The sequence below is a fragment of the Tupaia chinensis genome, unplaced genomic scaffold, assembly GCF_000334495.1.
Source record: "Tupaia chinensis unplaced genomic scaffold, TupChi_1.0 Scaffold000399_1, whole genome shotgun sequence".
Taxonomy (NCBI): Eukaryota; Metazoa; Chordata; class Mammalia; order Scandentia; family Tupaiidae; genus Tupaia; species Tupaia belangeri.
This window is the reverse complement of record NW_006159901.1, coordinates 950559-965146: the sequence shown is the minus strand read 5'-3', so window position 1 is coordinate 965146 and position 14588 is coordinate 950559. Positions and strand designations below refer to the sequence as shown.

Genomic DNA, 14588 nt, shown 5'->3' with positions numbered 1-14588 from the left:
TTGGCATAGAGGTTAATGTGCTGGATCCCACATAGCCAGCTTCCTGGTTCAGGTCCAGGACCCAGTGGCTTGAGGCTCATGATGGGCATGCCTGTGTATACCCAAAATCCCAAGAAGAGAGTGGAGAAGAAGAGATTGTGGAATGGCCATCTCTGCTGGGGTGGTGGTGGTGGTGGTGATTTTTTTACTTTCCCTCTCTCTTTCTTTGGCAAGCACCTGTGCCCTATGGCAACAACGTAAAAAAAGAAGGAGAGAGAGAGAAGTATACTGACAAATTAGTAGATATATGATCTGATGTTTAGCATACAGGCACAGATTTATAGTTTTTGTCTCTGCTCTTTGATTTCTTTAGGAACTCAAGGTTGACATTAAATCATCACTTGAGCCTGTATTATAAATGAAAAATTATTCTTCGAGCTTTTTTGTTCAGAAGTAGAGTGAGCTTCATGTGCGATTTTGAATTTATTTGTATTTTTATTAAAATTTTAAGGGTAGATTAATTTTACTCAATTCAAAATATTTCAACATATAATCAATAAAAATTATTTATGGGATATCTTACTTTTCTTGTATTCAGTATGAATTTTCTACAGTTATCTCAGTTCAGATTAACCACATTTTTTGTTTTCAAAGGCCACATACAGTTAATTAGTACCAGTTAAATATAATTTAAGAGATTACATAACACAACAGAAAATTTATTTTCATTATTCATATTATAGGTTTCAATATGAACTGTGTAAATTAAATTATTTTCATAAAGAATATAAATATTTAAGTATTTTTTAAATCTTAAAAATTATGTTTTTTTTCTTTTTGAATAAAGTGTATCTGACATTATTGGCTATGTCATTTGATTTCACTTAAACTCTTAAACTAAAATATTTTAATTTTTTTTGAGGTTTAAGGCAAAATGATTAAAACAAAATAATTTGAAAACATACTGAAAGTATTTTTAATAGCTTACAGTTAATGCTTTATTTATGCCAACTGAGAGATATTTACATATTACTTGTTTTGTGCACTTTCTCACCTTGTTAAATCTGGAAAGCAAAAACTTTGTATTTGCATTTGTATTATGAAGGAGACAGTAAACTTGAGCTCTCAGTCTCGCCACTAGTCTGTCTTTGTCTGTTGTTAAAATTATGAGCCAGTCTCTGTGGCCGCAGCCAAATGAGTAATCACTAGTAATGTGACTCGTGCTGGAAGTGACTCCATCAGCACCTGTGACGGGGGATTAGTTACAGTTTACAGAGCACCGCCTCTTCCCTTCTCTCAGTGTGCCCTAAGCCAAGTACTCGTTCTCATTTGGGTGTCTGCACTGTTGGAAGCTACTGCAGTGTGCTTCCACGCAAACGGAGTACAGTGGGAAAGGCCTTTTCAAGCTGATGGATGGCTTTTCTCTTTATTTGGAGTATCTTACTGGTTATGTAAGCGACCTCGAGAAAAATTATCCTGACCCAGATCGGAGGATGCAGTAGTGCTTCAGCTACAGGATTTCTTAGTCGTTAACACCACAGTGCTGATGACAAAGAGCGAGTTGTAATCCTCATCACTGCCGAGGCTGAGCCAGAGCAGACAGAAAAATCGTCATTTGCTCGTCGGAGACTTGTTAGGTTACAGCTCCTGCCTGGTTCCGTGGTCTTGGCTTTTCTTCCTATACAATGACGCCGCTGCAAGTGAGCTCTGAAATGCTTGGGTTGAGAGCCATTTGCCTGTGATTTTTGAAGACTAAAGAAGTATTTACGCTTGATAAAAAAATACAGCTCAAGAACAAAATGGAAATGTCAGCTACACTTACTGACCTTTAAAGCCGTGTGGTGGATTTCTGAGATTTAAAGATACTTTAAAATTCTCAGTAACAAAAGTACGGTTTGTATTTTTCTGCTTCCTTTTTCTTTGTCTTATTTTACATTTGGTTTTGCTTCTCAGCATTAGGAATTAAGGTCATTGCCCTTTATAGATCTGGCCTTGGTGTTCTTAGTTTTAAGAAATTTTAACTATTTTATTCGTTTAGAAAGGTTTATAGTGTTGGTAGTAATGTAATAAACACTGAAAAGGTTGATTTAAAAACTAGATTTTACAATTGTTTAAAGTATTATGGCAGAAGTGTTTCAAGTTAGGGTTTTTAGACTCATGTTTCAAGGGAAGTAGGGGTATTTGTTTTGGGAGGTTTTTTGAGGTGTAGTCCCTTCCCCACCCCCAACTTGTTTTCTAACAGTATGGTGTTTTTCAATAGACCTGCTTGGGTGGGAATTTGGACTTTGTTCTTTCAAGTCACTCCAATCTTTTATTTATTTATTTATTTTTGTTAGACTAAACCTTGACGTCTTAAATGTTGCTTAGATTGTTTTCTGCTTCAGTATTTATCTTTGGTGAGATTTATATCTGTATTTTTATACTTAATGAGCCTGATTTTTTTTTGTTGGTGGTGGAGAAGGAATTGTTAAATGTTAACTGGAGATTGTTAGAAACTCAGACTGCAGACATAAACTCCATGAATTTCCTGTTAAATGTTAAATAAGTGAGCTTTAACATGGTTTGTTTGAGCAGCTGAGTTGTATTTGAGAGCTGTAGCTGATTTATTTTAAAAATGTTTTTCACGGAGGGCTCATCTGTTCGCCTCTTCCTCATGTGAATGGAATGTGGTGCAGCATGGAGTCCCAAACAGGATACAGTTGTTCTAAGCATTCTTCCTATAGCGTGGTAGGCCCTACTAGAAATGTAGGCTCTCAAGTAAATTTATTTTCGCTTTAGACTATTTTTAAAGTGTGGTAAACACTGACAAGTGACCTTAAAAGAACTCAGCTATTTATAAAATTGAAAAATGTTTTGTTGCAATTGAATATTCAGTTTTAAATTAGTAATTCTCATTTGAATTTTCAAAGACTTTTTCCGGAATTTAAATAATAAGTCTTTTGTGATTAGGGCCATATTCTACTTTCATCAGAGGGTAGCTTATTGCTTCCTTTCAGGCTGTGGAAGTTCCTCATAGAATGATATATCTTTAGTCTTGAATTAGTTATGCATGAGTTCTCCTTTCTTTACATTCCATTGCACCAGGACCCAGAAACTATATATTTACTACATATTCATAATATAAACTGTAGGTACTACTTGTTTTATTTAAATAGGTACATTTTATTTTTAAGCCGATAATGTCTCTGAAATGTATTCAATTTTGATAATAAAAAACACTAATTAGGTTACATTGTTAATTTGTCACTTTAAAAAGTCAGGGTGTATTTTAACAACATCATTTCACATTTTTTTGCCTTTATTTTGGGAACAGCTCCAAATATTCGCAGTCGTTCATTTAAAACATATGACAACATTTCTTTAACAAGTACTGGAAAAAGTATCTGCACTTGGTGGGAACATATTTGTAGTTTAAATAAAATTGTATCTTTTAACACAAGTCATTGCTTTTTTATTCATAATTTTGATGATATACTTGAGACTTATATAGTTAAAAGTATCAGAAACAGGTTGTTCTTAAGGATACTTAAATTTGATCATTATAAGCTAAACGTGTAACATTCTGGTAGCCATATTTTACCAGTGTTTTTCTTTATTACAGTATTAAAACTTCAGAAATTATTTTTAAATTTTAACCTAGAAATTAAACTTTTTTTTCTAATTAACTCCAAACAATTTAAATTACAAGTTGACTTAATGAAACATACCCTTAGAACTCTGACCTACCTTAAAAATGAGAGCTCTCAAGAGGTTCTCTCTTCTGAAGAATGTTTTTCATATTATAAAATGACTAGGTCTCATAGGAAATGCAAACCACCTGTAGTATTTGCGTAAGAAAGAGGCTCTCAGGACCGGAGAAGTTTACTTTTTCAAATTCTAGTTAATTGAATTGTATCTTTAGCCACTTAGATAAGTACCTTTTGTGGACCTTTTTGTTAACCTTCAGGGTTGACCTGACAGGGTGCTGTTTGAATAGAAAGAGGATTTGATACTCCTTCTGGACTAAAAGTCCTCTTGAAAAGGTGCCACTGTTTATTGAAAAGTAAAGTGACTTATCATATGAAGAAATATTTGTCACCATAAAGAACCACTGAATTAATAACATCTCTTTTTGTGTTACATATTTCATGCACATTGATCATATCGTGTTTGACTTATTAAGTCTAAATAACATGGTTTTGGATTTTATTATAGTCTTTGAATGACTTGTCAAGTAAAATAACATGTGTTTATGAAATGATAATTTTCTAAAGTTAGTCTTGGCGAGTGGAAAATGTTACATGACAACAGTATGAAGAGATAACTAAATAATGTATGGACTTTCTGTTTAAAATATGTAATTTCTTACCCCCCCAATACCTTTAATAAATATGTAGTGCCTAAAGGGTTAGCCTAGGACATGGGAGGGAGGATGTTACTGAATTTATAAACACTGAAAATAAGTGGGGAGGTAAGAGAATTTTTTCCTGTTATTTCCAGTAAGGAAACAAGGTGTTACTTTTCAGCTCATGATGTAGGTAATGTAAGGCATGTTTAAAATATTCTCCTGGTTTTAACTTTTCAAAATGATTACACACTACATTGAATTGACTTGAAAATCCTTTTAGGAATTAAAAAACATTTTTTTTAATTTAGAAATTAACTCCTCACCAGACACACTGAAGACCTTCAAGTTCCCCCTCCCCCCACATACTATGTTTATGGATTGTGATTAAGATCATGTTATATTCCTCTGAGACATCATGGAGAAGGGTTAACACAATGGCTTTAGAACTCCTGGGGATTTTTACTGTCCATGCCAAAAGCTTTGTTTTGCATCCAAATGGTCAGACAAGTTTCCTTACAGTGAATAAGATGTCTTGTGATACAACTAATTTAGAAGTTGAGTTGGTTGTTAACCATTTTTCGAATTTTGATACTTTCACAGTAAAGCCACTTTGTTTTTCTGATGGTGGGATTTTGTTTTTTAAATTTTTAGAACAGTACCAGGACTATAAGACACTTGGTTCTTGTTCTGGCTTTATCTCCTTCGAAAGTGAGTGATAGACATTTTCTTTAAAAATACATACATGGTGTACTTATTAACTTCCTTCCTCTTCCTCCCCTGCCTACTCACTCAGATCCCCCACATCAAGATAGAAGTAAAATCCTTCATGTGAAAGATGAATCTTTAAAAGAGTCAAATGACCTTGCATTCACATATTTTTTAAAAGTAGTGGAGATATGGAGAAATCTTAGTGCAGCCTAGATTTTGTATATTTTCCTTATGCAGCTCTCCGAAGTGACTGGATTTTTGTTTTGCTTGGGGTGGGGGTTGGGGGGACAAGGGGAGGAGTTAATAGACCAGATGCTTCCTGATCATTTATAATCCTGCTTAATGTGAATGAACTAGAAAAAAAATTGTGCATTGAAATTGTAGCTATTCTCTTTTACAAAAAATAATATACAGCTTTAAAAAGAGAGAAATATGCTTTCCCAACTCAGTTTGAATTTTTAGAAGGAATATATCTTTTTATATGAAGTAGTAATCTTTATCCAAGTGCCTATTTGATTATAACCCTTTTTAAAATTAACAGTGGGGCTTAATACCTTGGAATTTTTGTGTATACCATTTAGATCTGCTTCATTCTTTAATATAAAACATGCTACATGTATAAATGCAATATTAAGGTTATTATATGGAAACTGTTATGATACTAACATTATATTTATTTATTACCTCCCTCAAACATTGAGGGTACAATTCAGGAAAAAATAACCTCTAGAAATTTTTTTATTTCTCTTAACAGATTTTCAAACCCCTGGTCGAAAAAAGTATACCCAGTTCAATTATTGCAGTTGAATTCCTTGTAGATAAACAACTGGATTTTTTAACTGAAGATAGTGCCTTTCAGCCCTACCAGGTAAGAAAATATAGATTATTTTTAAATGCTCTGTGTCAGCTAACATCTAATTATGCAAGATACACAATGAATTTAATGAAATTTGATTATAGGGTAATCAGTTGGTTTATTCAATCAAATATATACTGAGAAGCAACTGTGAAGCAGCATTCTGTTCATTAGAATACAAAAGTGAACAGAATAAAATGACATTCTCACTAATAATCATTTTAGACAGTAACTGGTTAGGTACAAATATACCTTACTTTGACTCTAAAAGGTTAAGATTTAGGTCATTTAATATAATTAAATGAGATTAGTGTTTACGGTATACACATCAGTTTAGTGTAATAGCAGTTAATTTTTTTTTTAGGGCGAAGTTTTCCTTCCCATTCCTATTGAAAAATTTCATTTCTAAATTTTAGTCCCTTATTGCAGTGTAAATACAAATTCATTTAATTGGAAAAACATTTTATAGTATATTATTAGATTTAGGTTGTTAGGAAACTCATCAAGAACTATTTAGCTAAAAATTTTTTTTTAAGTTATGATGATGTTACTAGCTCATTTTTCAACATCAATAAAACATAAACTTATTTTCTTTGTTTGGATTTTAGATTGAATTAAATACCATAGATTGCTTTTTACACAGATGCTTCAATGCAATAGGGATGAAATGAGTGGATTTTGTTTTTCCTAATGCATTGGAAAATTAACACTTCCTATGTCAAATCAGTATATTTAATTGTTTTTAAAAATGAAATAGAGCCATTGTTTCCATGGAGAGACCAAGGGCTTGAGCTAATGAGTAGTGATTTGTTGTGCATGGAGACACAGGTACTTAGGGAATTAAGAGTAGTTCTATGAGGTCTGCTGAAATGTAAATATTATTTCTTATTTTAAACTCTGCGTAGATTTGCTTGTTTTCCATGTTATTTTGCTCTTTTCATGGCCTGTGTTTTTGTACCGTTAGCTGTTACTTATTTAAAATATTTACAGCTAAAAGTCATAGCAAATCACAGTTTTTTTTAGCAGTAGAGGTGTTGGAACTTTTCCCTTGGGTTTTATTTTGCTTTTACTTATGAATACTATCTAGCTTACTGTAAGTCTTATGATCATTTGTTTCATGTTTATAGTTATTTAGAAGGGAGTTAGAATAAATGAATCTAGGTGAAATTGTATTAGATCTATTAATTGTTTAATTCTGTAATTGTATTACTAGCAGTTCGGAAGTTTCATTTTATATTTCATTTAGGGAAGTGAAATCATTATGTAGAAATCACTTTCAAAAATATACTTTTGCCAGGTGGCCTAAAACTTTATAAAATGTTTATTGAAATTATGATTGAAACATAGGATTTTTTTTTTTTACATTTTAAACTTTTTATCATTTAAAAAGGTTATTAATTAATGAAGTCACAGGAACTAAGGTCTTACACAGTTTGGTGAATTATATGATTGCCACTAATAGTAAGCTGTTTAGACCCTCTGCTAGTCAGCCTCAGGGACAAAAAGGATACTGTATACTCAGACATTTTAACCTTTTACGCTTCCTGGACTGTATAAATTCTCTGAAGAAACTAGAAGGAATGAACATAAGCAATTGATTTAGAATCTAGCATACCTTAATTTTTAATTTCTTATGAGTTTTAGGAATAATTGAGGTTTTACAGTAGACCTTTTCTATATGCATTTTAATTTACATTTAGGATCTTTTAAAAAATATTGGTTAAAATATATATGTCCATCGATGGACATCTATTCTAGCATTTGAAATAAAAATAAAATTAAAAAGTTTATTACAAAGATCCAAGCTATCCAGTGTAGTTTTTTTCTTTTTCTTGAGAGATTTTTCTATAGGGTGTGTATACTTGCTGGAGACACAGAGAGACAGAAAGCGAGAAATCACTCCCCATAATTCCTTCTCCTCCTATCTCCTCTTGGGATTTTGGGCATACATGCACATGTGCCTTAGAGTGAGTTTTAAAGCTGCTAGTTCTGGGACTCAAACCATGGTTGATTACGTGGGAGTCCAGTTGAAGTATCTATTATACCACCTGTTGGTCCCTCCAGTGTAGCTTTTCAGATTTATTTGGTTTAAAGAGTTTGTGAAACACATATTATAGAAAAGAAAAAGAATTTAGAATTAATATAATTAGCGTGCCTTTATCCCAGAATATTTTTCTCTAATAAGTTGTCCAAGCAGTACCTTAAATTCCTTGGCATCTTAAACATGGCAACTGTTACTGGTGTATACTTTGTAAATAGTGCCTTGGCCTGTTTCAACCTTAAGAGTAACTCTATAAGTCAAAGGGAATTTGGAGACAGGTGAAGCTTTCTAATGTTTCCCTGTCTTTCTTTCTCTCTCGTTTAAATTTCATGAAGCGCAGTGTCTTCTAAATCTGGGTGCTAATCATCCTTTATAATCGTTTTAAGTAGGAAGGAGACTATCTCTTCTTTGTAAAAGGCTTGTTTGTATGTTTGTGTGTGTACTTTTTTTTTTTTTAAGAATTATTTTTTTAAATTAATTAATTTTATTTGACCAGAGAGGGACAAAGTAAGCATGAGAGCAAGAGAGAGAGAGGGAGAAAGAAAGTGAGAAAGCAAGCCGCCTTATCTGGGACTCGGTCAAGTCCAGTGCCCTTATCTACTGTGCCACCTTCCACCCTCTGTATATATTTTTTAGTCCAGAGGGATGAGTACCTATAAGCTTTATTTTAAAAGTTCCCACAAATGATGCTTTGCTGTGAGTCTACCTAATTGTTTTCTGCAGTGGGAATTCCTGTCCACCACCTTTTCCCCATGAGTTCTCAGAATTTTATTCTGTAGAAGTATTTTCTTTTTACATACTTACCTGTTTGTTTACAGAATGTTTTCGTCATAGTTTTACAGTTCTATTTTTTAAATTAAATCAGAATGGTAACATTTATTTTAAAGTAATGGTTAGGAAATTGACTACTCAGAATTAGTATTAGTCCTTTCACTTTTGGGTCATTTATTTGAATCCTATCCTTTGTATTGAATGATTGAATGCATTGAAAATCTGTTAGCAAGTATTAAGGTAGTTGATCTGGGCAGCTTTTTAGAGTGACACGTAGTTGGTTGTTCTGGGTTGCAACTATTATGTAGATTATAGTTCTTAGTATTTTGGAAAAAAAGTTGGCTGAGAAGAGAAATTAAACCATCTTACAATTTAGTGGATGCATATTAATTAGGTCACTGAATCCTCATGCTATGTCATTGTTAAGTGTTTTTGTCTTCCCTGTACATACAGATTAGTTTCTACTTCTTTCTTTTAGGTTTCCTGATCATGCCTGGCTGCAGTTAACTCTCTTTGAAGTAAAAGGGGAAAGGAAATGGGAAAGGAAGTAGGAGGGAACTATGCAGATTCTCTGTTTGTAGCTGGCTAGGAGAAAAGAGGAAAAAACAAATTACTGTTTCTTAAAAGTATTTTTTGTGTATGTATGTATATATATGTGTGTGTGTATATATATATATATATATGTCTATTATATATACATATACACATATGCACATATATACTTTTTACATAGTTTATGTTGCTTTACTTTGAAATAAGACTGTTAAGTATTAACATTAAGTTAAATTAAATTTGAGCATAGTTTTGATCAAATTCACAGCATTAAGTCTGATAAAGAAGTAAAACAGTTTAACTTTTAACATAATTTTAAGGTCATCTAGTCCCAGATTTTGGCTATTTGCCATCCATACACCTGCAGTGTTCAGGTTGGTTGCTTCATAGAGGATATAGAAGAGATTATATTATTTTTTACCTGGAAGTTGTGCATGACTCATGTCAGTCAATCTGACTTGGTCTGGCTTGTTAGTCCAGTATTTTCTAGGGATCTCAATCATGTCACTGTCAACCATGTGGGATCCATCACCTTAACCCTGCTTAGAGCTGGTTCCATTCTCTTTGCTTTCATATTTAATAAAGAAAACAGAAGGCACTAGTTAAAATCAGTAGAGATTTGGCGAAGAATATGCTTGTTGAAAATTATACTCCATGTTTACATTAAATTTTATGGTAGTAGTTTAATTGAAATGTTTTTTATAGATTAAGGTAGAATTGTAATTCTGTTGCCAAAGAAATGATCCTATTTGAGATTCTGGGTCATATAATGAGCTGATAAACGTTTAGAGGTAAGACTACTTGTACTGCATTTTCCATCATTGTAAAATATCGACATATGAACCACTAAATACTAGATTCAGTTCCATTGTGCTATGAATTGCTTGTTGTATGAAAAGGAGATGGGTGGAAGAAACCTGACTATCTTCTTAGTGCCTGGACTAATGATTGCATAAAGACTTGAACAGAGACTATTACATTATCTGATTAATGAATGTGTCTGTACTGTGTCATACATGTATAACTATAATTTCTATAATCCTTCAGCAATAAGTTGTTTTTCCAGTATGAGTTCATTTTAACCTATAGTCCATAGTTGTTCCCATTATTAATCATATAAATTATTGGCTGTGGTTTCGAGACTAGCGCTAAGGTAATTGTTACTCGAAAGTCTGGTTTACTGAAAATAACTCATACAGTTGTCTAGGATAAGTTTGCAATAGTTTATATGTAGTTTTTCCCCCTAAATTTGTGTTATTGCCTGTTGGGTTTGGAATTGTTTCACAATTAGAGTGAGATAGTATAAGTGAGGTAAAATTTAGGTCCCAGTCAGCCAAAGTAAACAATTAACTGGGGGGTTATTATTAACCAAATGTTAAATATTTGACACTAGTGGACCACTGACAAAGTTGGAAAATCTTGTTGACAGAGATTTTGCTTATAAGTAGATCTGCTTCCTTTAATTACTGTAATTATAATGCTAGTATACAATATGGAATAAATGGAACTTGGTAATGCTATTACTTTGGAGGATGAGGAAAGGACTTGCTTTTTCACTTTTTTGTTTTTTAACCTTCACTCCTGTGTATAATACAGATAACACTTTAGAGCATTTTTACTACTATGATTATATTTTTTAAATTTTGCCATAGGTTGCATGTACTCACCAGAGGATGTGAAAGCACCTTTTCCCAGGGGCGATAGCCATGCCATGATTTTCTCCATTTTCTTCTCAGGATTCTGGGTGTACACACATGTGCCTCATGTGGTACAGCATTTATTAATATTCTTAAGTAAATATTTCTGTCCTTAAATTCATCTTAGTTCTCTTCATGTATTACATTAATTAAAATAGTCCTCCACCCCCTTTTTAAGCAGTAGTGACTAAACTTGGTATTGAGACATAGGTTTTACTAAAATTTATAAGAAACACTGGAAGCAAGTCTCCTCTTAGGATATAGAAATTTATTCTCCCTCCTTTCTAACATCCCCCTCAACCCAAGGAGTGAGGGCATCTGCAGTATATAGGAGGGTGGGGAGAGCAGAAAGGGCAGGTAGGCTAGAGTTCTTAGTGTCCTAGTAATTGTTGACTCATTTATTTCTTCCCCAGGTTTGAGTTTTAAATAGAAATTTAGCTTTAAAATTGGAAATGTGGGAACCAGCAGTTAGCATAATGGCTATGTCGCTGGACTCCCACGTAGTCGACCGCGGTTCGTGTCCCGGACCCGGTGGCTTAAATCTCACGCCGGGCACATGTGCGTGCGTGCCCAAGATCTCAAGAGGAGAATGGAGGAGAAGGGATTGCGGCGTGACCATCCCCCCTGGGGGGTGATTTCTCGCTTTCTGTCTCTATGTCTCTCTCTGTCTGTCTGGCGAGCGCACGCGCCCTACAGTGAAAATCTCTCCAAAAAAAAAAAAATTGGAAATGTGAGATCAACCAGTAGCATGGTGGTTTCAAAAATTGGATCCCATGTTGCTGACATTGTACAGGTCAAGTCCTGTACAAGGTAGCTTGAAAAATAATACCAGGCATATGGGCATGCATGCCCAAAATCCCAAAAGAAGGGAGAAATGGAGGAGAAGGAATTGCTGCATGTTCTCACCTTCTTCTGTTCTCCCCATCCCCCAGCACACATACCCTCTGGCAAATTAAAAAAAATATTTTATGAGTGCTTGGCCTTGGAAACTTTACAACTGACTTCATTTATTTAACAAAAATTTTAAATGCTGTAGTTTCCTTATTCACACTACAAGCTAGTTGCTCAGTGTTGTTTGCTTGTTTATTTATTTATTTGGCCAAAGAGTGTGTGCACTAGCTGAAGAGAGAGATGAAAGTGAAAAGGCACTACACCTTATTAGGGATGGCTATGTATCCCTTCTCAATTTTTTCCCTTCTTTTAGAATTGTGTACACACACACACACACACACACACAAAGTGCTGACTATATTTTTCAAGCCTCTGGGTCTGAGATTGGAAGTGCACAGTCAGCCATGTCGGATTCAGCTGCCTTAACCCACCATGCCGCTAGCTGGCATCCGTAATGGTTTTTTAGAAGTTTATAAAAGCCCAAATAATAGTCTTATGTTATTTTCAAAGAATTTATAAAGAGACAAGAATCTGTGTTTAAAAACAAACAAACAAAAAAAAAAACCAGACATCTTGAGGTAGACTTAATGAGCTCAAAATGCAAAGTGCAGACTTCAAGATTACAAAGATAATAAGGTAGTCAGTAGAGAATAAAATAGTTAAAGCAGTCTCATGAAGGAGGTAAAACTTAAATAGGGTTCATTTAAATAGAAATGCACATGTAGAAAATTAATCTAGCCAATTAATAAGAGACAACATAATCAGTGATGAGGTAGACTTAGCGGTAGCAAAATAACATTTTAGTTAGGTAAGAGTTTATTTTTTAATAGTAGACATCATACTAGATTTGTATGATGGGATCAGATTAAGAGAAGGATTGCTGAACAGGAAGAAAGTAACAAAATAGCCTAACTATGGCATGCTGGTTATAATAAATATCAGAAATGACTAATTAATTAGATCATCTGTCTTTTGTCTTAGGAATTCAGTGTGGCATACTTATACAAGCTTGAACATAATTGGTAGCAATTTGGGCAAAACCATGGTTTTAAATCCTATCTTTGCCATTTGCTTAGGTATTCATTCTGGGAAAGTCTTAAACCATTCCAAATTACTGGTTTTCTCATCTCTAAAATAAAGTTTACCATCTGTCATCCCAGCTCCTTGGCCTAGTGGTTAAGGGAGCTTGACCCCACATGTTTTGAATCCAGGCCCTGGTGACTTGAAAAGCATACCAGGTGTTTGTTCTGTGTGTTTCCCCAAATCCCTACAGGATGAGAAATGAGGGACCAGCGGTTAGTGTAATGGCTATGTCACTGGACTCCCATGTAGTCGACCGTGTTTCGAATCCTGGACCTGGTGGCTTAAACTCACACCAGGCGCGTGTGCATGCGTGCCCAGGATCCCGAGAGGAGAATGGAGGAGAAGGGATTGTGGCGTGGCCATTCCCCCCCGGAGGGTGATTTCTTGCTTTCTATCTCTCTGGTGAGCACACACACCCTATAGCAAAAACCTCTCAAAAAAAAAAAAAAAAAAAAAAAATCAAGGAGAAGAAATTGAAGAATGACCATGCTCCATGGAGGGGTGTTTTCTCTCTTCCTCTCTCTCTAGCAAAATTTTTTGCCATTCTCTGGCCATTTTTTTTTTTTTTTAAAGATACCATGTATCTCAGGATAGGAAGATCAAATAAAATGAGATATGGAAGAGTTTATTACAATATAGATACTTCTCAGGAGAAGATAGGATATGATCTGGACTCATTTTAAATTTACCTTTTGGTCAGTGGTGTACTAAACCTTTTTGGAGGATATTTGAAACTCCTTTCTCTTCCTACCATTCACTCATTTATTAGACATTTCTCTGCCATCATGTGGCTCTCCTTTAGCAGTCAATTTTGTCTCTATAGATATCTTTTTCTGCAGATAGTGGTAGATAAAACTTTTTTGAAATTCTTATTTATTTCTTTAGATTTTATTTTGCCTTGTGGCACATGTACTAGCCAGAAAGAGAGGGAAAGTGAGAAATGACTCCCAATGGGGGATGGCCCCACTGCAGTCTCTTCTCTGTTCTCCTCTGAGGATTTGAGATATGCATACCTGGAATATTTTTCAGACTGTCAGGTCTGGGACTTGAAATTCAGTCAGCAATGTGGGATCTAGGGCCTTAACCATCATGCTACCTGCTTGGTATAGATAAGCTTTTTTAGTGTTTAGTACAACCCACCACTGTCAGTGTCCATAGAACATGTTTTTGTAGCAGTGTTGTTGGTGATTTTTTTTTCCCTTATTCCCCTCCTCTCCTTACATTTTGTTATATTGTTTTGTTTTAATTGGCAATAGGATATATGAGCTTGCCACTGAGCAGAGGCAGAGAGAGAGGGAAAGTGAGAAACTGACTCCACAGGGGAGATGACCATTTAGCAATGCCCTCTCCATTTTCCTTTGGGAATTTTGGGCATGCACACACATGTCAGGGATATCTGCCAAGCCTCTGGTCTGGGAATCAAACTCTGCTATCAGCCTTGTGAGATCCAGGTGCCTTAACCACCATGCCTCAGGTTGGCCTATCTCTCCCCTACCCTTTTAAAAAATAATTATTTTGTTTAATTTTATTCATTGCCATTATTTTATTTTACTTTTTAAAAGTTGATTAGAAAGGGAGAGAGAGGGAAAATGAGAAAGCAAGCTGCCAGGTCCAGAACTTGAACCGTGTTCAGCCTTGTGGGAGTCCAGCCACCTTAACCACCACAGGATCTATTGGGACTCT

General features: G+C 34.5%; 1 protein-coding gene across 5 annotated transcripts in view; it reads left to right on the top strand.

Annotated features, from left to right (window-relative positions):
* The window catches only part of JMJD1C (jumonji domain containing 1C), a 275334-nt gene that overhangs the window by 171831 nt on the left and 88915 nt on the right, over positions 1 to 14588 (top strand). For 3 of the 5 annotated variants that reach the window (XM_027774076.1, XM_027774077.1, XM_027774075.1), the window contains exons 1-2: positions 1293 to 1867; positions 5769 to 5882. The gene's annotated coding sequence lies outside the window, so the exon portion shown is untranslated. Of the gene's footprint in view, positions 1 to 1292; positions 1868 to 5768; positions 5883 to 14588 lie in introns of those variants that run through there. The other 2 variants (XM_027774078.1, XM_027774079.1) reach the window with 1 other exon arrangement.